Genomic DNA, 21,970 nt, shown 5'->3' on the forward strand with positions numbered 1-21,970 from the left:
ATTATCATTCAAGCGAGATGTACTTATCTCGAGATTATTTAATCTACTATAAATGCTAGTGAGGACTGAATCAAAGTTATTAGCTGAATCATGTGATGCAACCAACTTCTTTATGGCATTAAAAGCTTGATCCCCATTGCAATGAAGGAAATCTCCTCCCACTAAAGTATCCAAAGCATATCTATAGCGAACCATAAGACCAAAATAAAAATTACTGAGGAGCAAACTTAGAGTCATTTGAGGTTCAGTTTTACGATAAGAAGTAAAAATTCTAGACCAAGCATCCTTAAAACTCTCCTCATCCCCTTGTTTAAAAGTGAAGACTAATTCTTCAGGCGAAGAAGTAACAGGTTCAGAGCTAGACATGGTAACAAAAGTAACTAATTTTTTTTGTATTTTAATATAGAGTGCAAGACAATAAAGCAAACTAGATAAAGTAAATGCAAGTAAACTAATTTTTTTGTGTTTTTGATATAGCAAACAATATAGCAAATAAAGTAAAACTAGCAACTAATTTTTTTGTATTTTGATTTAGTGCAGCAAACAAAGTAGTAAATAAAACTAAGCAAGACAAAAACAAAGTAAAGAGATTGAGAAGTGGAGACTCCCCTTGCAGCGTGTCTTGATCTCCCCGGCAACGGCGCCAGAAATTTGCTTGATGCGTGTGATTGGCACGTCCATTGGGAACCCCAAGAGGAAGGTGTGATGCGCACAGCGGCAAGTTTCCCTCAGTAAGAAACCAAGGTTTAATCGGACCAGTAGGAGTCAAGAAGCACGTTGAAGGTTGATGGCGGCGAGATGTAGTGCGGCGCAACACCAGTGATTCCGGCGCCAACGTGGAACCTGCACAACACAACCAAAGTACTTTGCCCCAACGAAACAGTGAGGTTGTCAATCTCACCGGCTTGCTGTAACAAAGAGTTAACCGTATTGTGTGGAAGATGATTGTTTGCAGAAAACAGTAGAACAAGTATTGCAGTAGATTGTATTTCAGTAAAGAGAATTGGACCGGGGTCCACAGTTCACTAGAGGTGTCTCTCCCATAAGACGAACAGCATGTTGGGTGAACAAATTACAGTTGGGCAATTGACAAATAAAGAGAGCATGACCATGCACATACATATCATGATGAGTATAGTGAGATTTAATTGGGCATTACGACAAAGTACATAGACCGTCATCCAACTGCATCTATGCCTAAAAAGTCCACCTTCAGGTTATCATCCGAACCCCCTCCAGTATTAAGTTGCTAACAACAGACAATTGCATTAAGTATTGCGTGTAATGTAACTAGTGACTACATCCTTGAACATAGCACTAATGTTTTATCCCTAGTGGCAACAGCACATCCGTAATCTTAGTGGTTCTTGTCACTCCTCCAGATTCACGGAGACATGAACCCACTATCGAGCATAAATACTCCCTCTTGGAGTTACTAGCATCAACTTGGCCAGAGCATCTACTAATAACGGAGAGCATGCAAGATCATAAACAACACATGGATATAACTTTGATAATCAACATAACAAGTATTCTCTATTCATCGGATCCCAACAAACGCAACATATAGAATTACAGATAGATGATCTTGATCATGTTAGGCAGCTCACAAGATCCGACAATGATAGCACAATGGGGAGAAGACAACCATCTAGCTACTGCTATGGACCCATAGTCCAGGGGTAGACTACTCACACATCACACCGGAGGCGACCATGGCGGCGTAGAGTCCTCCGGGAGATGATTCCCCTCTCCGGCAGGGTGCCGGAGGCGATCTCCTGGATCCCCCGAGATGGGATCGGCGGCGGCGGCGTCTCTGGAAGGTTTTCCGTATCGTGGTTCTCGGTACTGGGGGTTTCGTCACGGAGACTTTTTATAGGCGGAAGGGCAGGTCAAGAGGCGGCACGGGGGCCCCACACCACAGGGCCGCGCGGCCAAGGGGGGGGGCCGCGCCGCCCTATGGTGTGGCCCCTCCGTGGCCCCTCTTCGTCTCTCCTTCGGACTTCTGGAAGCTTCGTGAGAAAATAGGCCCCTGGGCTTTGATTTCGTCCAATTCCGAGAATATTTCCTTACTAGGATTTCTGAAACCAAAAACAAGCAGAAAACAAGAATCGGCACTTCGGCATCTTGTTAATAGGTTAGTTCCAGAAAATGCACGAATATGACATAAAGTGTGCATAAAACATGTAGATAACATCAATAATGTGGCATGGAACATAAGAAATTATCGATACGTCGGAGACGTATCCTCGATCTGCGGGGGGCGGTGTGGAGATGCGAAACAACCACCGGCGGCGACGGACGTGCCGGCAACAACCGCCGACGGCCGGGCCGGCAACAACTGCTTGCGTTTTACTTAGCGAAGGCGTGGAACAGCTCGATCAGATCTCCAGGGCCGATGAAAACGATGCATGCAATGGGAGCTAATCACGGTGATTAGCTTAGCACGTGGGACCCACCCACGTGTGGTCGTCCGTATAGATACGCCTAGGCCTGTATACCCATACGAGCCGTGTACTGGGCTTGGATATGGGTTTCAGCGGGCAGCACAAAAAAAAACAAATTCGGGACCACCGTACCCCTTCGGCGATGAGTCGCGAGTTTGCACAGGGTGCGCACCGAAGCACACCTCTGAGGAAATGGTGTCAGATGCTACATGCTGGGGCAACTCTTACCACGAACACAACTTTTTGGAGACGAAGCAATCGATAGGCTTGCTTTCCGGCCGTAAGATAGACTGCTTTTCGATTGAAGCAAACCGTTTCCGCCAAAAATTAATCTGGTTTCATACTACCTTTATTCGGGATTATAAGACTAGCCACAATGTGAGTATCATAAGTAGTATCATGCATGCCATGTTGGCAAAAATCTGATGTGGCACACCAATTAATAAGGTGAGAGATGAGGGTAGTATCATGATATGATACATCATAGCACGTAAAACTAGAAAACTTAATGGCAAACACATCATGTACACACATTTGCATTGAGATTCTACAAAACATTAAATATAATGATACTATGATACTATCTTATGATACTATGCATTGTGAGGGGTAGTATCATAAACTAGTATCATGTGCATGATACTAGCGCATGATACTTCCCATTGTGACTAGTCTAAGTCTGTGTTTAGCAGAAAAAGACCGTTGCATCGGTTGGGCATCTCCACGACTCCAAGTGGACCGCATGGCAGCGCCTACGTGTGCACACACCACCATGGGTACCAAATCGCCTCTCTAGGATCCAAATATATGCTAGTTCCTCTGATCACTTTAATCGACGGGGAGAGTGACTTGCCTCCATGCATTTAAGTTCCTGGTCCAACATTAATTAAATCTGATTAGAGGGAATAGAGGTGAAGGTGCGGTTCGCTGCATCGGCCATAGTTGGTTGAGGCTATAGGGCATGTAGAATGGTAGAGCAGGCTCGTCTTTGCAGCAGTCCACATCATGTAAAGAAAACACTAATTATAAATGGTATAATGAATTATCTTTTATTGTCATTAGTAAGAAATTGAGTTGACAAGGAATAATACATGGTACAATTGAGAAAAACATCTTATCTTATTTTCTAAGGGATGACTCCTTAACTGAGAAAAGATAAACTTTTTTTTCATTTTCTCTTCTTCAACTAAGGAAAAGAATTCAACATGGCAATCGTAAGGGAAAGATGGCGCCATCCAATTGTACATGCCCTAATAATGTGGGTATGGCTGACAGGTGCAAATCTTTTGCCTTCCGTGATGTCCGGTCCGTGATCCCTCCACCCTCACGCCACGCAGATGCATGTGATTATGTAGAAAACATCCCGTAGGTGTAGTGTGGGAGAAAAAATCCTTATTCTACGAATTTTAAGAGTCAATAACACTGCAGGTATATAAACTTGTTCACGGTGTGCAAATTCTACACTACTTAAAAAGGAGGAATATGTTCCTTATTCTGCCAATACGTCAAACGTTTTCGTCGTCAGCTTCGTCTTCGTTCCGCACGGGCTCAACTGGGCAGAAGCCCAGCTACGTCGTCGTGATGGAAGCATGAACCCAGCGACCAAACCCTCGCCCTGAGGCCTGAGCTCTCCCCTCCGCCTCCCATCTACCAGAGAGGAGCGGGGCGCCCAGCGGCGCCGACGTGGCAGTCGCCACACAGCTCAGGAGGAGAGACAATGGCGTAGACGGCGGCGCAGTCGTACCCATCGGACCTTCTCCCTAACATCTGGCTCCCTTCTTCCCCTCTGGCGTAAGTCCCCATCCACTGATCCACCTGCCTCCTTGTCAATTCCCTTGCATCCCGACCTCCTCGTTGAACCCTAGCACAAGGCCTGCAGCCGCCGCCCTTCTCGTGTCCCCGCCCCAGCCACCCTCCCTTAGTCGTCTCCCTGGATATCCGTGAAGCCGAACTCCTGACCACTGAGCGGAGCGCCTCCTCACATCCGGATGACCTCCATCTCGAGGTTCGGCCTCCTCAAAGTTCGGTCCTTCTCCAACAAAAGCTCCACCCCAAGCAACCCCAAGTGGACGACCTCCTCCTTCTGGAGATCCATCCTCGATCTTGACCGGTCTGATCCTCACTAAGGGATGCGGCGATGGAGCTGCGCTCCAATGATAGTATCAGCAACAGGTAATTCCCGATGGAGATGACCATATTGATTTTTTTTGTTGTTTCATACGTGCAGCTTAATGCCTCTTTGTGCTACGAATAATTTATATCAGCTAGAACTACGTAAGTTGATTTATTCTAAAAGTTCTACTTCAGTTGAGAATTTCTGTTGGCCTAAGATCTGAATCGTATTTGGCCTTTCAATGCACTATTTGGTACTTTTGGTGTAATCACTGAAGTCAAATGCTCAATATACATGAGACTGAGTACTTTTTCTTCTGAATTACTATTTTAAGAAATTACCTCAGCCTTAGTATTACATAAAGAATGCGAGTAATCTTGAGTACGGTAGGGCATCTATAATGAAGATGCTTAGGGTGTGTTTGGTAGCCCGGGGCTACTCAGAAAATCTTCTCCCAACCGAGATTTTAGGCATATCCAGTGTTTGTTAGACCGGCTCTTCCCTTCTCAGCACTGCTGAGCGGATACGAAAATGGCCACAGAGCCGGGACGAAGAGCGAAGCTCAAATCGAGCTTCGCTCCTCATCCGGGATGAGCTAATCCCGCAATCTACTGTAGCAGTGGCCCGCGCTCCCCCAAGACTCCCACCCCGCACGGCATTCCCCCCTCACGCGGCCCGCGTCTCCTCTCTTTCTCTCTCTCCTGCGAACACATCGCCGCCAGCGCTGCCGTGGCCGCCATCCTCCTCCTCTCTCGTCGGCCGAGCAGGAGCAAGGGACCACGTCGCCGCCTCCCTCCCATCTTCTCTCCCGCCAACCGCCGCCAGGACGCCCCGCATCGACCAGGAGACGCCGCCGCGACTCGCAGGCTGGACGCGCCGCCAGGACGCCCAACGCCTCTAGGACGAGCTTCTCTGGCTGCTCCTCCTCCGTCCCCGTCCGCCAGCCGCTCCTCCTCCGTCCTCGTCCACTAGCCTCTCCTCCTCCGTCCGACGGAAATAGATCGATCGGCGGCCGGCTTCTGCGACCTCGACCGGCGGCCAGCTTGAGCGGCGCCCGGAGGCGGGCTTCTGCATGTTCGACCGGCGGCCGGCTTCTGCATCCTCGACCGGAAGCTAGCTTGAGCGGCGCCCGGCGGCCAGCTTGAGCGGCGCCCGGCGGCGACACCCCTGCTGCACGGGATCCACCGAGGAAGGAGTTGATTGCTTTTTATTTTTTTATTGAAGGACCCGATTGCTTTTCATTTTTATGCTTAAGGACCTTTGTGTAAAGAACCGGACCAGCACATCTCACCCTATACAACCTATACCAAACAACATCTAACCTCAGAATCTCTGAGCTGATACAGGCTACCAAACAAACAACAAAAGCTCACTGGAGCATGTATGAGGTCACCATGTATGAGGGGAGATAGTTATTCTGTGTAGACCCGGGCTACCAAACACACCCTTAGCACATACGCTAGGGGCATAATCCTAACTGATCTTGGGAATGCTGATTGTGTCGCTGCTTAACCATTCGCAGGCGCTCCTTTTTTTTATCCACACAGAACGATTCAAACCAGCCATAGAAAAATCCATCCATAAAACAATCGCTCTTTACGGCCTCAATTAGCCCCTACTGTTGGAAAGGCCATCGCTTAGCTAATAATCAGATTTAGCACCCTTTATTTTTATTTTCCAGAACGCCTAACCAAGCGCCCCGGAGTGTACATGTCCTAATATGGATGAGATAATTTCTTACCTTCATATATGGTTCTTGCACATGCTTGTTTACCTCTGCATAAAGCGTTACTGATTCAACATCATCATGTTTAAATCATAAGTCAAACATATTTGATACCAAGGACGAAATTAGTCTGAACGACAACTTCATGAACCTTGTATAATGGTATGACAATAGGGACACAGTATAGTGGCACCCCCAGGAGTATATAATACAATGTGATTCTACATCTAAGCGTAGCCAGTTTTTGGATCATCATTTTTTACTTCCGAGCTCTTGTAGTTGACCTGATCTGTTACATGCACATCACCAACTATGTGGAGTTGTGATTTGCCTCAGGTAAGAGAAAGGTGCAGAAAGCCTCTTCTGAGATTAATCTTACGTCAGTCATCTACATGTGATTGTTCATTGCAGAACCAGTACTTTGAAATGGTTCTTATTTGCATATCCTTTAACTTTTCTAATTCACATTGCTTGGTTTATTGCGGAGTGAACATTTTTCAGTTTGCTGCCCCGCGCACGGACCGATATCCTCCTACCCATTGTCTCCCCAACACTAGGGCATTCTACATCTTTATGTTCTACATGTCCAAGTTGTCCAAGAGGAACCAGGGTATTCTATATCGCAGGCTGGCTGGACGCTACAATGGCAATCACAAGCAGGTTCTTCTTCCCTTGTGGCCATTTTATTCATGTCCGGTTGTTGTTCCTGTACATTAAAGAAGATTGCATGTGAACTTGTTTGTGCAATTTTTTGTTTTGCGTAGACAAGGTGTTTGATGGAGGTGCTAGGTTAAAATAAATCTATGAATCTGTATTCACCACTCAAAACAATTATCTGAAACCAACAAATCGGGCTCACTTGCGGTTACTTCTTAAGGTTGAAGCCAGCGGAGGAGTGTATCTGCATGTGCTTCTCGTGAATAAATAGGCTATACCTATGATGCGATGAAGAGTTATGGCGTTGCGTTGGCTGCGTACAAACATACACAAGTTGCTGATATGATTATGGAAAGACCAAATTTTATTCTACTGTCCCTTTCTGACAATATTTTTGTTCTACTGTCCTAAAGACAACAAGAATTACTAATTCAAGATTCCCAGATGCTTTGACTTCGGACTTGCTGCATAGTTGTTCTGATGTCTGAATAAAAAGTATTTGTAATGCATGTTAGAGTTATAAGTAAAAAAGGTTACGATCTTTTATCTGATTAGGTTTGAAGATGAAGGACATGAAATTTAAGCTGTAGAAATATAACTCGAGGTATTTTTATCTCCATGTTCCTCCTATAATCTTGATGTGATTGATTTGGTTATTGGTTTGAGGTCTACAGAGGATGCAATTTGTTCATTCATGATCTGGTAGTATAAGTAATTTGCACGAGTCGCATATTAATATCAATGATATATCTCCTTTGCCCTGAAATTCAAGATATTCAGATTTTATCTATCGATGATTGTTGAAATTACATAAGTTTTTTTAGTCAAATTAGTAGTAAATAATTATGTCAACTTACAATCAGGATCCTAGATATGTGCGAAAATATTCATTGCATTTTGTTCCCGTAGCATGTATATTCAGAGCATCCATAGTTGATTGGCAGAATGTGCTCTCATTCCATGTATATTCATGAACTCCTAATTATTTTTATGCATTAGTTGCACCTGTAATTTTATCATTTTGATTATCCACTTTCATCAGTCTGACTCTATATAAAATAAAAACCTCACTCATTTTGTCTTGATTAGTACTTCAGCTTCGAATACAGACATGGCTCAGTTCAATTACAGCTATCTATGCATTCCCTGAAAGATCATAGGTGGAGGTTACTGAAAGAACAAAGAGATGATTGTTCTACTTATTCAGGCCTTGACCTTGGAGAGTCCAAGACGACCTCGGATGCCACTGGCAGTCAGACATCATTGGCTGTTTGGAACATTCCACTTTACAATGCTAATGGAGATGCATCTGGAACGGCATATACATTTTTATGAGATCATTCCTAAGAATATATGGATGCACCTTCAAATCGGGAAAATTTGCTTCAAAACATACAAGAGTTTTGTTTTGAATCGTGTGACTAATTTACATGAGCTTCAGGTACGTAGTGATTATTTTCTATTTACTTTTTTCTTGTTATCTTGTGCTGGCTAGCTAGGTTTCATTTTGTTTCAACTAAAACATGCTCGTTGTCGTAGTACTATTCAGAAGCTTGAAACAAGCATTAGTAATGGTTTGTTCAAGTTTTCCAATTTTAATAGATTAAGAATCACAACAAAACTAACAATAAAATGGTTAGTGGATTTTTCGGTCTTCTGTGTGCATGTATATTAAGTGATCAGATTTTAATAGATTGTATACTTTTACATGGAAATGCTCCACAGATCACTTAATATACATGCATACAGAAGACCGAAGATATGGGAATACACTGCTGTATAAATACCGAAGCTCAGAAGCGAGTGACATATTCTTAAGTGGGATGACTAGGGTTTAGTGACAACGTTGTTGGAGTGGAGTATTAAGAAAAGCATAGTAGTGTGTAGAAACAAAAATTCAGGGACATTCAAATGGGCACTTAGAGAAGGAAATGAAACGAGGAATAGTGATAGACTATTCTTAACAAATTAGTATACTTTATTTTAGCAAATTGTCAATGTAGTTTTGCATACACTATATAGTAACTTTTTATTAAAACTTGTTGATCCATATATTTTTTTCTGCTCTGCATTCAGTATTCTTGTTCTTCTTGCTTTTGAATCAAATCAATTGTCTCCATGTCTTGTTTTCCCGTAGCAACACTGACACTCAACTATACTTTTTGAAAAACATCGATGTTTGCTGTTTTATTGGCAAAGAAAAAGTAGGGTGTTATATTTGTGTGGCCATTCTTTCCAATGCATGTGCTTTTAGTTTTATGGCGCAAGAAAGCAGAAGTGTTTGAACAGGTCATCTGATAAATCTTCCGCCAACCCTACAGAAAAGGAGTTACAGTACAATGCCACTTACGAGGGAGAAGAGAAATGAGGAATACCGGTTTTAGAACAAACTGTTGTATGCATTGTCTGTTAATGTGGATTTGTATATGGGACACGGATTTTTCCAGGACCTTATGGCGCCCGGCCCTTATCCCACACCGTCTATTTCAGAAGAGTGCATCAAGATTGGTGACTTGTTTTTTGTAAAAAAGACCCTGGATTTTATCAGATTCTTATTAGGCCATCCTTGCTGCTTATGAAGTTCTTCACAAAAGCCAATGTGGATCCACTTTTCTGGTTCTAAAGTTCTTCACAAAATTTCAGTGGATCCATTTTTGCAATTATAAGTAACATTTTCAACCACAGATCTCTTGAGTTCAACCAGAGATCTCTATGAAGTTCTTCATAGATCTTCGTAAAAAAAAACCATATTTGGCATGAATATCTAACACAAATAAAAAGGTATCTTTGAAAAAAATCTACAAAGATCCATCAAAAACAAGAATTGGATCCATTTGTCTCATACATGATACTAACAACCGTGGATCGAGTAGATTCGACACAGATCCTAATAAGATCCTACGAAGATCCTATACAAAGCAAAAGAGGAAGAAAAAGAAAATAAAAAGAGGAAGAAAGATCCTACGGGGATGATCCTACGAAGATCCGGCCGCCGGGATCTCGCTGGAGGAAGCCAGGATCTGCGGAGGGTCTGCAGCCCAACCATGGCAGCTCTGGGGTAACGGATCTTCCACCTAGGACAGCCGGGGAGGGTGACTAACCGGCAGCTCCCTCGTTGGAGCGGGGTGGCGAGGCCGTGCACCGGGGAGGCCGCCATGGGACAACCGGAGAGGTGACCACACGGCGTCGAGGTGGTGCCTCCCGCGCCGGAGATCCCGTATGAGGGTCGTCATCGAGGCGGCGCCGCTGTAGGTGCGAGGGACGGCGACGAGGCGAAGGCCACCGCGGCGGCTGGACGGGGATTTTTATGTGTAGGTTAGGGTTTCCTCCGGATTTGGGATATTTATACCGAGATCTGCCAGGACCACGTAGTAATATGATGAAAGTGGAGGGTTCTTTTTGCAAAAATGGCGAGCGCGAATCTCCAACAGCTTCAGACAGAGCGGATTAGGTGCGGGTGCCATAAGGTCCGCTCCTTGTATTTATCGATGTATATGCTACTTATATAATATTTACTTATTAAAACCAGTGCATGAAAAAGAGACACACTATATTCTTTCTCGCTGCTTCACATTCCGCATTCTTTTGCAATTTTTGAACCAATACCAATTTAGGATTAACAAAGTCATTCTTATTATTGATGCACTTACACAGTAAAAGTACCGCTAATATGACACTGGCGAAAAGTGTAATAATGAACAGAAATAACACATGTTGTTGGTCCTCAAAGGTTGGTGAGAGGGATAAAAATGACATTATAAGGATAGGGTATTAAAAAATTACAAGTCACCGTGCTTGCAATGCTCGATAACATGAAATCATTGTTCTCCATGGAAACACACGAGCATTTATGTTCTCCATGGAAACACACGAGGAGTATTTAACTGAGAGTACTATCAAAGTATTGTTTGAATTAATTAGAAAAGAAGTATTCTTCGTATATATATACGTGTGTTTGCACCATCCTCATTTTGTGAGACAATAATACATACAAAAGAAGAGGTTGTTGAGTTGACACCTATGTCGGCCTAAAATATAGATGTGAGACTTACAGCGGAAGCGTAACAAGAAGATCTAGAACTTAAAATCACATAGATGCACAATAATATTGTCTTGCTATTACGTTCGGTATTATCATGTTGTAATACATTATGATATTCTTAATTTGTTTTGAATTTTATAATGAGTTGTGAATTATATATGTGCACTGAGAAATAAAATTTGAATACCCGTGGCAACGCACGGGCATTTGTACTAGTCATATACAAACTTGTAAACCATGGTAAACTTATACACTAAGTTATCTCACTGGGTGCAAAATTGGTCCAAATTGCTCTAGTGCAGGCAAGTGGCACTATGTCTTCTTTTGGAAACAAAAAAAAAACCATATATCTCTTATCTCGCCGTTATAACCTCCTTTGCCCTCACCATGTCGTCATGCTCCTATGTCCCGGGCCATGCCGAGATCCGCTCGGCACCTCAAATTCCGGGATTGGTTTGTACATCATGTGCATGTAAGAAGCTAACGTAGTGCAAAGGTGAAACATCTGATAGGTAACTCAAAGCCATACATGCTTTTTTTTGGAAATGTAAGAACTATGCATTATTGAAAAAATAGGATGATATTTAGGAGAATTATGGAACCACAACTCTACTCCACGCCTACCATTGGTTACCACCACGAGACGTACCCAGAAAAACATTCACAGTGGTCAACTGACGCTCATTCAAGTACAAGACTCCTAATGGTACTTGAATTTGGAGCAGAGCAAGCTTGCAGATAAACAACACCAGTCTTCAGTTCCCAGATCAATCGAGCAAGTAAAATTGCAACATACAGTAGAATCTTTTCCTCAGTAGCACGGAAAAATTGGGGGAGCGGATGAAGGGAATAAAAACGCCCAGTGGCAAACAGGTACAGGTGAATCCATTTGAAAAGAATTTACCGGGCAGAAAACCTAAAACACAAGGGAAACTAAGTGAACCTTCTCTCCTAGACATTCCATCGAACACATCAACCTCACAGATCTCAGCCATGATGGTCAACCGGAACATGGAGAAAAAGATACAAAGAAGAGGGAGAAAAATGGATTGCCTTACTCAACAAGATTGAACCTTGGAACTGCTCACATCCGTCCGACACTAGAGGACGCGGCGAGAGGATGCGATGCGCTTGTGAACTGTGCTGCCGTGATGGTGTGTGCGTGGGGAGCTTGGGGACGTGGCGCTGCTGTGTAATGTGCTCATGTATGAAAGTAGCTACAAGCCTGAGAGTGAGGGAGGAAGAGAACAGAGGTGTGGGTGGGTTTGGTGGGGCCGAAGGCCGCGTGGAACCTGGAGGCCTCCGACCGTCCGATCTTGATCGAGCGGTGTGTGGTGGGGCAATATGCCACCGCTTGTGTTCGATGATTTGCTTCCCGGTCTAGCCGAATTTAAAGTGAATCGGTACCCAAAATTAAAGACGAATCTGGGTTTCTAGCATAGAGAAACAACATGGTGAATCTCCATGTAACGTTTAAGGGAGAGAGAAGATCGAGTGGGCTGACAATGCTAACACACTGGGCTTGCCATTCCTTTCTTTCAAATGGGGCAATGCCCAACCTTTACATCAATATAATGCACACAACTTTCTTTATTAAAGTATCTTAAAAGTCTAGCAATTCAAATTCTTACATCAAGGATCAGAGGGGGTCGATACATGCACCAACCGAAAAACGGAGAATAACAAATTATTATCCATTATGTGCCCTACTAGTGTGTCGCCACCCAGTAGCCTGGAAAAAGAAGTCATGAGTAACCGTTAGCAGACGGTTGAATCCAGTAACCATAGTCCCCCGCTGATCCTCTGGGAGAAGGAAATCCCATTGTTGGATCCAGCACGCCGCACGTCGTATAACCTGCAAAAAATTAGTTCCCTTTTGTTTGTCAAAAATTATGTCATTTCGACTCGTCCAAATAGATCAACATATAGCAGATATGTTAATCCGAATTATGACCTTATCTAATTTATTTACCCCATTAAGCCAGGTTCCAAACATATTAGTGATATTAGTATGTGGGGGTAAATTAAAAGTTAAGTACACCATGCGCCAAACAATTTTGGCAAATGAACACGATAAAAATAGATGATGTATAGTTTTATTCTTAGTGGAATCTTCAACTTCCACAAATTATTCTTAGTGGAATCTCCAACTTCCACAAATTATTCCGTAAGCCTATACTATGCCCATTCATTAGGTCAAGATACATAGATTTGCCTGTAAAGATGCCTGAATCATTAAGCTTCCAAACAGAATTATCGGGGCTATTGGTCAACTGCACCCCCATGAGTCGTTGACAAAGAGTGATCCATAGGTTCTATTTATGTTCGTTTAAAATCCGCCTGAAGGTAATGGTAAGAGGTGTTTGTGCTAACACAGCAGACACTAACATATTTTTCGTTGTACAATGTTGTTTAAACGCAGGTATCTGTGTGCTAAAGAAGTGTCTCCTAATCAGACGCCCTCCCAAAAGCGGGCTGAAGATCCGTCTCCCACTTTAAAATAACCCCTGTTAAAAAATCAGTTTTCACTCTCATAAGGCACTTCCAAAATGGGAAATTAGTAGGTTTTTCTTCCACTTGTGCTAACGTTTGGTTCTTCAAATATTTATTAGATAAAAATTGTTGCCGCATTCCCTCCTCAGTGAGTAATTTAAACAACCATTGACTTAATAAGCATTTGTTTTTCAGTTCAAGCACGTCAATGCCTAAACCCCTTGTTCCTTAGGTTTATAAACCATACTCCATTTTGTAAGTCTATATTTCATCTATTTGCCAAAAAAACTTTTTCAGTAAAAATCCAAACGCTTCCTCGCACCTACTGGAATTTTAAGAAAAGACAACATAAACATTGGGAGGCTCGTCAAAACTGAATTTATGAGTAATAGACGATCACCATAAGAGAGTAGTTTGTTGCACCAACCACCAAGCTTCGCACCAAAACGACTCTCCACGGGATTCCGTTCAGAATTATTAAGTTTCCGATGGTGTATAGGGATACCCAATATCTAATAGGTATGGACCCGGCCTCACAACCAAAAATTTCCCGGTATTCATGTTCTTTTTGTTTGGCCTCTCCGAAACAGAAAATCTCACTTCTATGAAAATTTATCTTCAATACCGATAATTGTTCAAACAAGCTGAGAATTAGTTTCATATTTATAGCTTTTTCAGCATCATGTTCCAGAAAAAAGATTGTATCATTATCGTATTGGAGAATCGACACTCCCCCATCGACCAAATGAGGAATTAGGCCCCCTACTTGACCCTCTTGTTTTGCACGAGCAATAAGAATGGCCAATGCATCAGCGACAATGTTGTAAAGAATCTAAGAGAAAGGATCACCTTGTCTCAATCCTTTCCGGGTTTGGAAGTTATGACCAGTATCATCATTTACTCTGATGCCAACGCTTCCTCCTTGGACAAAATTTTTAATCGGAGAGAAGTGACACTATCAGTCCTATAACTGCTAAAATTGTATGATCTGCTACAGTAACATGGCTTGTCCTGTTACTACCACATGCAGCTTTGCACATATCGGCGCCATGGCCCAGATTCGGAGTTCGGCGGTTCCAGGGGTGGACCTAGCTGCCGCTCCATTGTGCTGAAACTGGGCTATCTAGAAATTAATCAAATTCATACAATAGAAACCTAAAACAATAGATCATACAACATCATACAAATTGAGTAACTAAGGAAAAAAGGCTATACACAGAGCAAAAAGATAATTTACCTCAAACTGTTCAACTTGCATAGTACATAAGCTGATCTCATGTGCTCAAAGTCTCTGGTCCACCCCTTTCCATCCAACTCCCCTCCCTACAAGAAAGAGAATACCAATACACCAATGAAAAACAAGGAGAAGTTGAATCAGATATGAAATGGTTTCACTATATTCTTTTTGTGCAGTTGTTGCTTGTTTCCAATTATTAAAAACCACATGAAAATATCAATACAAGCACGTGTAACTGTAGTTAGCATTTTGTGTATGGCTGGGTTACACAGTAATATTTATATTCTTATATCCATATGCACGCTTTAATGCAGCCCAGTAATACTACCAAACTAGGTCACTCAAGTGACAAAGAAACAAGCAACTCATCTTATTCTTACATATCCAGTTGATCCTTTATTGGCTTAATCACATGAGAAGAAATGAAGAATTACAGCAACCACGTAAAAAAAGTAACCGGAATGAATCCTGGCAAACAATAAAATTTGAATTTCTTTTTGCATGAGTAATGTAGATAGATGTGTATTACCTGCAGTATAGAAATTTGTATATGGATAAAAGGTGTTATCACAAATGTAATCTCTTTTAATAATATGTCTGATCTGCGCCGAGTCAAGTTGGAGCGTGAAGTTGCCAGTCTCCGTAGTTAGAACTATCGCATTAGTGTCCTCATCATACCCACTAAGATATACCAACTTGTCATAACTTGGCATTCTGCGTGGAAAGAGCCCCTTCAGTTTAATGGTTTTCTGCAGCATCTCCCAGCCGACTACCCCATCACAGTAGGATTTCCTCTCCTATAGTTGGATCGTCAGTTTTGACAAACATGCGAGGCCAGGTCCATTATCCTGTGTCCGGAAGAGCCGAACAGAAGAATCGAAGTAGCGCTTCATATCTGGCTTCTCAATGATACCAAGGCTGTGCCTTTCAATATCAAACGCAAGGATGTCACCTTTACCAAGCAACCAGCAAAACTCATTCCCAATGAGGACGCTGGGCTCTGTATAACAAATGGTATCCCTGGTCGCCGTCGACGCAATATCTCCCCAGGCACCGGAAGCTGATTCATAGAGGCAGGCGAATGCTCGCGCGCGCTGGGCGACCAAGATCAGCACCAGTTTGAACGGGCTGGAGAAGCAATCGCCGTGCACATGCCCATCCGCGGTATCAGCGCACAGCACCGCGGCATGCCAGCGGTTCCAATCGTCGGTGTGCATCCCCGGCGGGAAACTGACATGGCGCCGCTGGCCGGTGAGGGGGTCCCACACCACGGCCTCGCGACGGGACACCTCGAGCAGCACGGCGAGGCCGTGGCGGCAGCCCATGAAGCGCCACTCTGACGTTGCCAAACTCTCTCAACTCACTGATGTTATGCAAGAATGAACGAGAGAGAAAGACAATGTTTTGTGCTGCGTGCAACGTTCTGCAGCTTTTCGGTTTCTTCCTTTTATTCAGGTGATCGCCAACGATCCACCAAAGTAGCTAACTACCACACTATGCGCTGACTGAGCCTACTGATCGTGCCATCCCACGACGCCCAAGTCTTGCGCTAGTTCTACTGCCGCAGTACTCGCATGATCCATGCCATCCCATGGTGCTAGTAGTGCGGCCTAACTATCCCTACAAACAAGGAAACGATAGCTACTGCCATGTCCCGAACAGGCTCGGGAGCATGTGCTTTATTTGACTGACGAAACTGACGAAACCAGTTAACCAATGACAGCGTGTGAGTCTTCAGTTATCTGGTGATCAAGTGCTGCAGTCTGGAGGAGGAGAAATGTGCAGAGTTTAGCTCAACACTTCACCCCCTTAAACTTGCACCTCGACGACACCCAGCAATCGGCGAAGCTCGATGAACCTGACGAAGCCAAGTGCCTTTGTGAGAATGTCCGCAAGCTGCTCCTCTGTCCGCACATGATCGACATCCAACATACCATCCTCATAGCATGATCTGATGTAGTGATATTTGATGTCAATGTGCTTTGTGCGATCGTGATGCACAGGGTTTTTGACCAGAGCAATGGCCGATTGGTTGTCCACCAGAAGTTGGAACTTGGATGGTGCTTGTCCAGTTAACTCGCCAAGCAAGCGACTAAGCCACACCCCCTGACATGCTGCAGCACCAGCAGCTATGTACTCTGCTTCACACGACGACTGAGCTACAACCTTCTGCTTCTGCGAGCTCCAAGTCACAGTGTTACTGCCAAGGAAGAAGACAACACCTGATGTGCTCTTGCGATCATCAAGATCTCCAGCATGGTCACTGTCGCTGTAGCCCAACAGCACAGGTTCTCCTTTTCCCTGCTTGTATCTGCACCCATATGAGAGTGTTCCTTGCACATATCTGCAGATTTGTTTGATCAGTGCCCAATGCGATGCATTAGGGTTCTCCATGAATCTGCTGGCCACTCCTACAGCAGTTGCAATATCAGGCCTGGTGTTGACCAAGTATCTCAGGCTTCCTATCACACTTCTGTAGAGTGTTTTATCCACTGCACCACTGCCATCTTCTTTCTTCAGTTTCAGACGGCATTCCATGGGAGTGCGGCAGCTGTTGCAGTTGCTCAGTCCAGCAAGCTCCACCACTTTCTCTGCATATCTCCTCTGACAGAGAGTGATCTGATCTTCCTCCTGGGTCACTTCGATCCCAAGGTAGTAGCTGAGCCGACCTAGGTCACTCATTCTGAACATTTTCTGCATTTGTTGCTTGAAATCAGCAATGTCACGCAGTTCTGTCCCAGTGATGATCAGATCGTCGACGTAGACGCCCACAATCAGGTAATTGGTGCTGTCGCCCCTCCTGTACACTGCATGCTCCAATGGACTTCGAGTGAAACCAAGAGAGGTGAGGGAGGCATCAAGTTTAGCATACCATGCCCGTGGTGCCTGCCGGAGCCCGTAGAGCGCTTTCTGCAACTTCAGTACCGAGGTTTCCTTGCCAGCGACGACGTACCCCGGTGGCTGGCTCACGAACACTTCCTCGGTGAGCTCACCATTGAGGAACGCGGACTTTACGTCCATATGGTGTACTTCCCATCCAGAGTGTGTGGCCAGAGCGAGGAGAAGCCTCACAGTCTCCATCCTAGCGACAGGCGCGAAGACCTCATCGAAGTCCACCCCCTGGCGCTGAGCATACCCCTTCGCGACGAGGCGAGCTTTGTACTTGATCAGCTCACCGGCGGCGTTGTGCTTGGCCTTGAAAACCCACTTCAGCCCGATCGCCTTGTGTCCACGTGGGAGTGTGGTCAGTTCCCACGTGTTGTTTTCGTCAATGGACGCCATCTCTTCATCCATCGCTGAGCGCCAAACTTCGTTCTCCAGAGCTTCGTCGACGCTCCGGGGTTCTTCAGCGGCAAGCATGCAGAGCTCGCGTGATTCGTCGATGACGTCGTCCTCCGTCGCGTCGTAGACGCATGACAGACGTCGGTACCTCGCCGGCACCGAGTCTGAGTCCCTCCCATCATCATGGGTGAGTGGCGTGGCCCAGCGAATGCCAGCCCGCGTCTCGGGTGTGCCAGGCGATGAAGCAGGTGTCGACGGCGCGCTGTCGATGTGTGTCGGTGTCGAGGCGATGCTGGGCGCTGGTGAGATGCTGCGCGTCGGCGTGGGGCTGCACGCTGGTGTGGGTGCTGCCCAGGCCCCAGTGTCCACCTCCGTCGTGCCGTCCTCCAGAACATACGTCACGGTGAACGAGGTGGCCGACGGTGATGGTTCGCTCTCCACGCCCCAGCTCCAGGCCCTGTTCTCTTCAAAGACAACATCACGGGTTACCTGAAGTTTGTCAGCCACCGGATCATACACGCGGTAGCTCTTTGACCCCTCTTCATAGCCGATGAACACCATCTTTGCTGATCGATCGGACAGCTTGCTGATGCCTGGTCCGACCCTCTTGACATGAGCAACGCACCCGAACACGCGCAGGTGGTGCACGCTTGGCTTGCGCCCATGCCATGCCTCGTACGGGGTCACGCCGCTCAGAGCCCGCGTAGGGCACCTGTTGAGGATGTACACGGCAGTTCTGACGGCCTCGCCCCAGAATTTCGGTGGCACGTCCATTCTTTTCAGAAGGCAGCGCGCCATCTCAACGACGGTCTGATTCCTTCGCTCGACGACGCCATTCTGCTGAGGGGAGTACGGCGCAGTCGTGAAGTGCTTGATGCCGTTCTCCTCGCACAGCTCCTTGAACTCCCCTGAGTTGAACTCCCCTCCGCGATCGGAGCGGAACGCTCGGAGCTTGCAGTTGCCAGCTGCCTCAGCTGTGGCCTTGATCTTCCGAAAACGCTGGAGTGCGTCGCTCTTCGCCTTGATCACCTCGATCCACATGTAGCGACTGAAGTCATCGACGACGATGAGGAAATAGCTATTCCCTCCGTGTGTCATCGGCGAGATGGGTCCACAGAGGTCAGTGTGGACCAGTTCGAGCCCTCGTTCGGCCCGGTAGCTTGACGCGCGTGGGAATGGCGCTCGGTGTTGCTTCCCAAGCGCACACCCATCGCAGTACTCCTCGACGCGGTCGACGTCGGGTAGTCCTCGCACCATGCCACGCCTCGACAGCGTGTGCAGCGCGCGGAAGTGGAGGTGACCAAACCTGGCGTGCCAGCGCCACGTTGCGTCATCGGTCTTGCTCATCAGGCACGCCGGAGTGTCATGCGCGAGGATGCCGGTGTAGAGGCGGTTGCCAGTGCGCTTGACACGAGCAAGGAGCCTGCGCGATGGATCAAGGATCGTCATCATGCCATCGTCGATGCCGATCTTGTATCCTCCTTCGTCAAGCTGCCCCACGGAGATAATGTTGCTCCGCAGGCTTGGGATGAAGTACACGTCCGCCAGGACGCGCTGCTCGCCGTTCTGTCCACGGAAGACGACGGATCCCTTCCCACGGATGTTGACGACGGAGCCGTCGCCAAACCTGACGGTCCCATGCACCGTGTCGTCGATCGTGGCGAAGACATGGCGCAGCCCCGTCATATGACTGCTCGCGCCAGTGTCAAAATACCAGAGACCGTCAGGAGATGGTACAGGGATTACCTTCTCCTCGTTGAGAAACACGGCCTGCTGCGACTCCACCTCCGTGGCGATGGCCATCATCATCGCCGGTGCTTCCTCCTCAGCGGCCTGGACCAGGTTGACCTGCTGCTGCTGATCACGGTCCCTCTTGGCCTTGCGGCACTCCTTCGCCCAGTGGCCGGCCTTGCCGCAGTAGCGACAATTTCCAGCGCGCCGCGGAGCGGCCTGGTTGCCGCCGCCGGCGTTGCCGCCACTGCCTGTCTGGTTTGAGCCAGATCGTGCCTCTGGCTTGCCCTTGCTCCTGGAGTTGCCGTTGGATGACCCCTCACCAGGCTGTTTGCCCGTGCTTCGAGCGCGCCACTCCTCCTCAGTGAGCAGCAGTTGGCCACCGGCCGACTCCTCCGGTGCGCCGCGCCCGTCAGAAGCGGAGAGACACCCGCTCAGCTCTTCTATGGACATGTCCCTCAGATCGAGAAGGGTTTCGATGGAGCATGCCATGTGCGCGTACCGTTTCGGCGCGACGCGCAGTATCTTCTGGACGGCGTCTAGCTCGGTGGTGGTGTCCCCGAGTCCCTGCAGCTCGGTGACGAGGCTGGAGATGCGCAGGGCGAAGTCCTCCACCACCTCTCCTGACTTGAACGTCAGGTTCTCGTACTCCCTGCGGAGCCTCTGACGGCGCGCCTCTCGCACGCGATCGACGCCGACGCGCATCGTCTTGATCGCGTCCCAGGCCGCCTTTGCGTTGTCCTTGGCGGCGAGGACGGGCACCATCTCTGGAGGCACGGAGGAGAGGATGGCGCCAAGCGCCTGTCTCTCCTGCCTCTCCGTGCCGTCGTCGGCGTCCACGGCCTCCCACAGGCCTGCACCTTGGAGCTTCACGCGCATGAGTATCGCCCACTCCGTGTAGTTTGTCTTCGTGAGGACCGGCCAGGGCGTGCCTCCGCCCCCGCCACCGGTCTCCCTCACGACCTCTCGGATCACGATCTCGCCGCCGCCCTTGCTCCTTTCCCGTCGACGTCCGCGGCTTGGTGAGCGCACGCGACGTGGGGATGTCGATGTTCCAGACTTCTTGGAGGCGGCTGCCGCCGGCGACGATGCAGGTGGAGGTGTTCCTACCATGATCGGTACAGCAGGCTCTGATACCAATTGACGTTGCCAAACTCTCTCAACTCACTGATGTTATGCAAGAATGAACGAGAGAGAAAGACAATGTTTTGTGCTGCGTGCAACGTTCTGCAGCTTTTCGGTTTCTTCCTTTTATTCAGGTGATCGCCAACGATCCACCAAAGTAGCTAACTACCACACTATGCGCTGACTGAGCCTACTGATCGTGCCATCCCACGACGCCCAAGTCTTGCGCTAGTTCTACTGCCGCAGTACTCGCATGATCCATGCCATCCCATGGTGCTAGTAGTGCGGCCTAACTATCCCTACAAACAAGGAAACGATAGCTACTGCCATGTCCCGAACAGGCTCGGGAGCATGTGCTTTATTTGACTGACGAAACTGACGAAACCAGTTAACCAATGACAGCGTGTGAGTCTTCAGTTATCTGGTGATCAAGTGCTGCAGTCTGGAGGAGGAGAAATGTGCAGAGTTTAGCTCAACACACTCGTCGTTGCGGCTGTGGCCCTGTGGCACGGGGAAGCGGGAGGCAGGGATGCGGTCGGGCGAGTCGAGGATGGGGGTGAAGACGGGTGTTGCGTGGACGTGGCCTGCGAAGAAGCCCAGCAGAGGCGGTTTCTGGTGGTGTTTGCGGAAGCGTTCGAGGAACTCGGGGTCCGAGAGGATGCTGCGCCATCCCCTGCAAACGAGGGAGGCGCGCGGGAGGGACGATGGCTTCGGATGGAGGCGGAGGAGGATCTCCTGCAGGAGGTCCTCGTCGTCCAGCGGTGTCTTCGGCGCTGGCGCCGGCGCCGGCGAGGAACAGTGGCTGCTACCAGTCTGAGCTTTGGCTCGACCGCGCAGCATGCCCAGCATGATGAGCTACGTTTCCTAAAAGAGAAGACCAGCCGAGAATCGTCAGGACGCAGGATACGTGTACCAAACTGGTCGTCATGAGCGATAGAAAGTAGGGGAGCTCACCGTTTCTTCCACGCTTCCAGTGCCGCGTGGGAGCGCGGCTGTCGGTCGCCGGGAGGATCTAGGGCGGAGGAGGTAGGCGGAGGTCAGACTCGGAGCGGAACCGAACGTCGGAGGTTGGAGGATGGGAGGGCGTGAAGTCAACGGGAGAACCACACGGGTGGAG

At 47.3% G+C, this 21,970-nt stretch overlaps 1 long non-coding RNA gene and 1 pseudogene across 1 annotated transcript; one reads left to right on the forward strand and one right to left on the reverse strand.

Annotated features, from left to right (window-relative positions):
- The first annotated feature begins 6,319 nt into the window (after positions 1 to 6,319).
- Positions 6,320 to 7,709, forward strand: LOC127298766 (uncharacterized). Its single transcript, XR_007850120.2, has 2 exons — positions 6,320 to 6,946; positions 7,164 to 7,709. It is a non-coding gene; the product is annotated as an uncharacterized lncRNA (long non-coding RNA).
- A 7,051-nt stretch (positions 7,710 to 14,760) lies between these two features.
- Positions 14,761 to 21,693, reverse strand: LOC127303168 (putative F-box/kelch-repeat protein At1g15680; annotated as a pseudogene).
- Between the last annotated feature and the right edge of the window lie 277 nt (positions 21,694 to 21,970).

The sequence above is a fragment of the Lolium perenne genome, chromosome 5 (genome assembly GCF_019359855.2).
Source record: "Lolium perenne isolate Kyuss_39 chromosome 5, Kyuss_2.0, whole genome shotgun sequence".
NCBI classification, from domain to species: domain Eukaryota; kingdom Viridiplantae; phylum Streptophyta; class Magnoliopsida; order Poales; family Poaceae; genus Lolium; species Lolium perenne.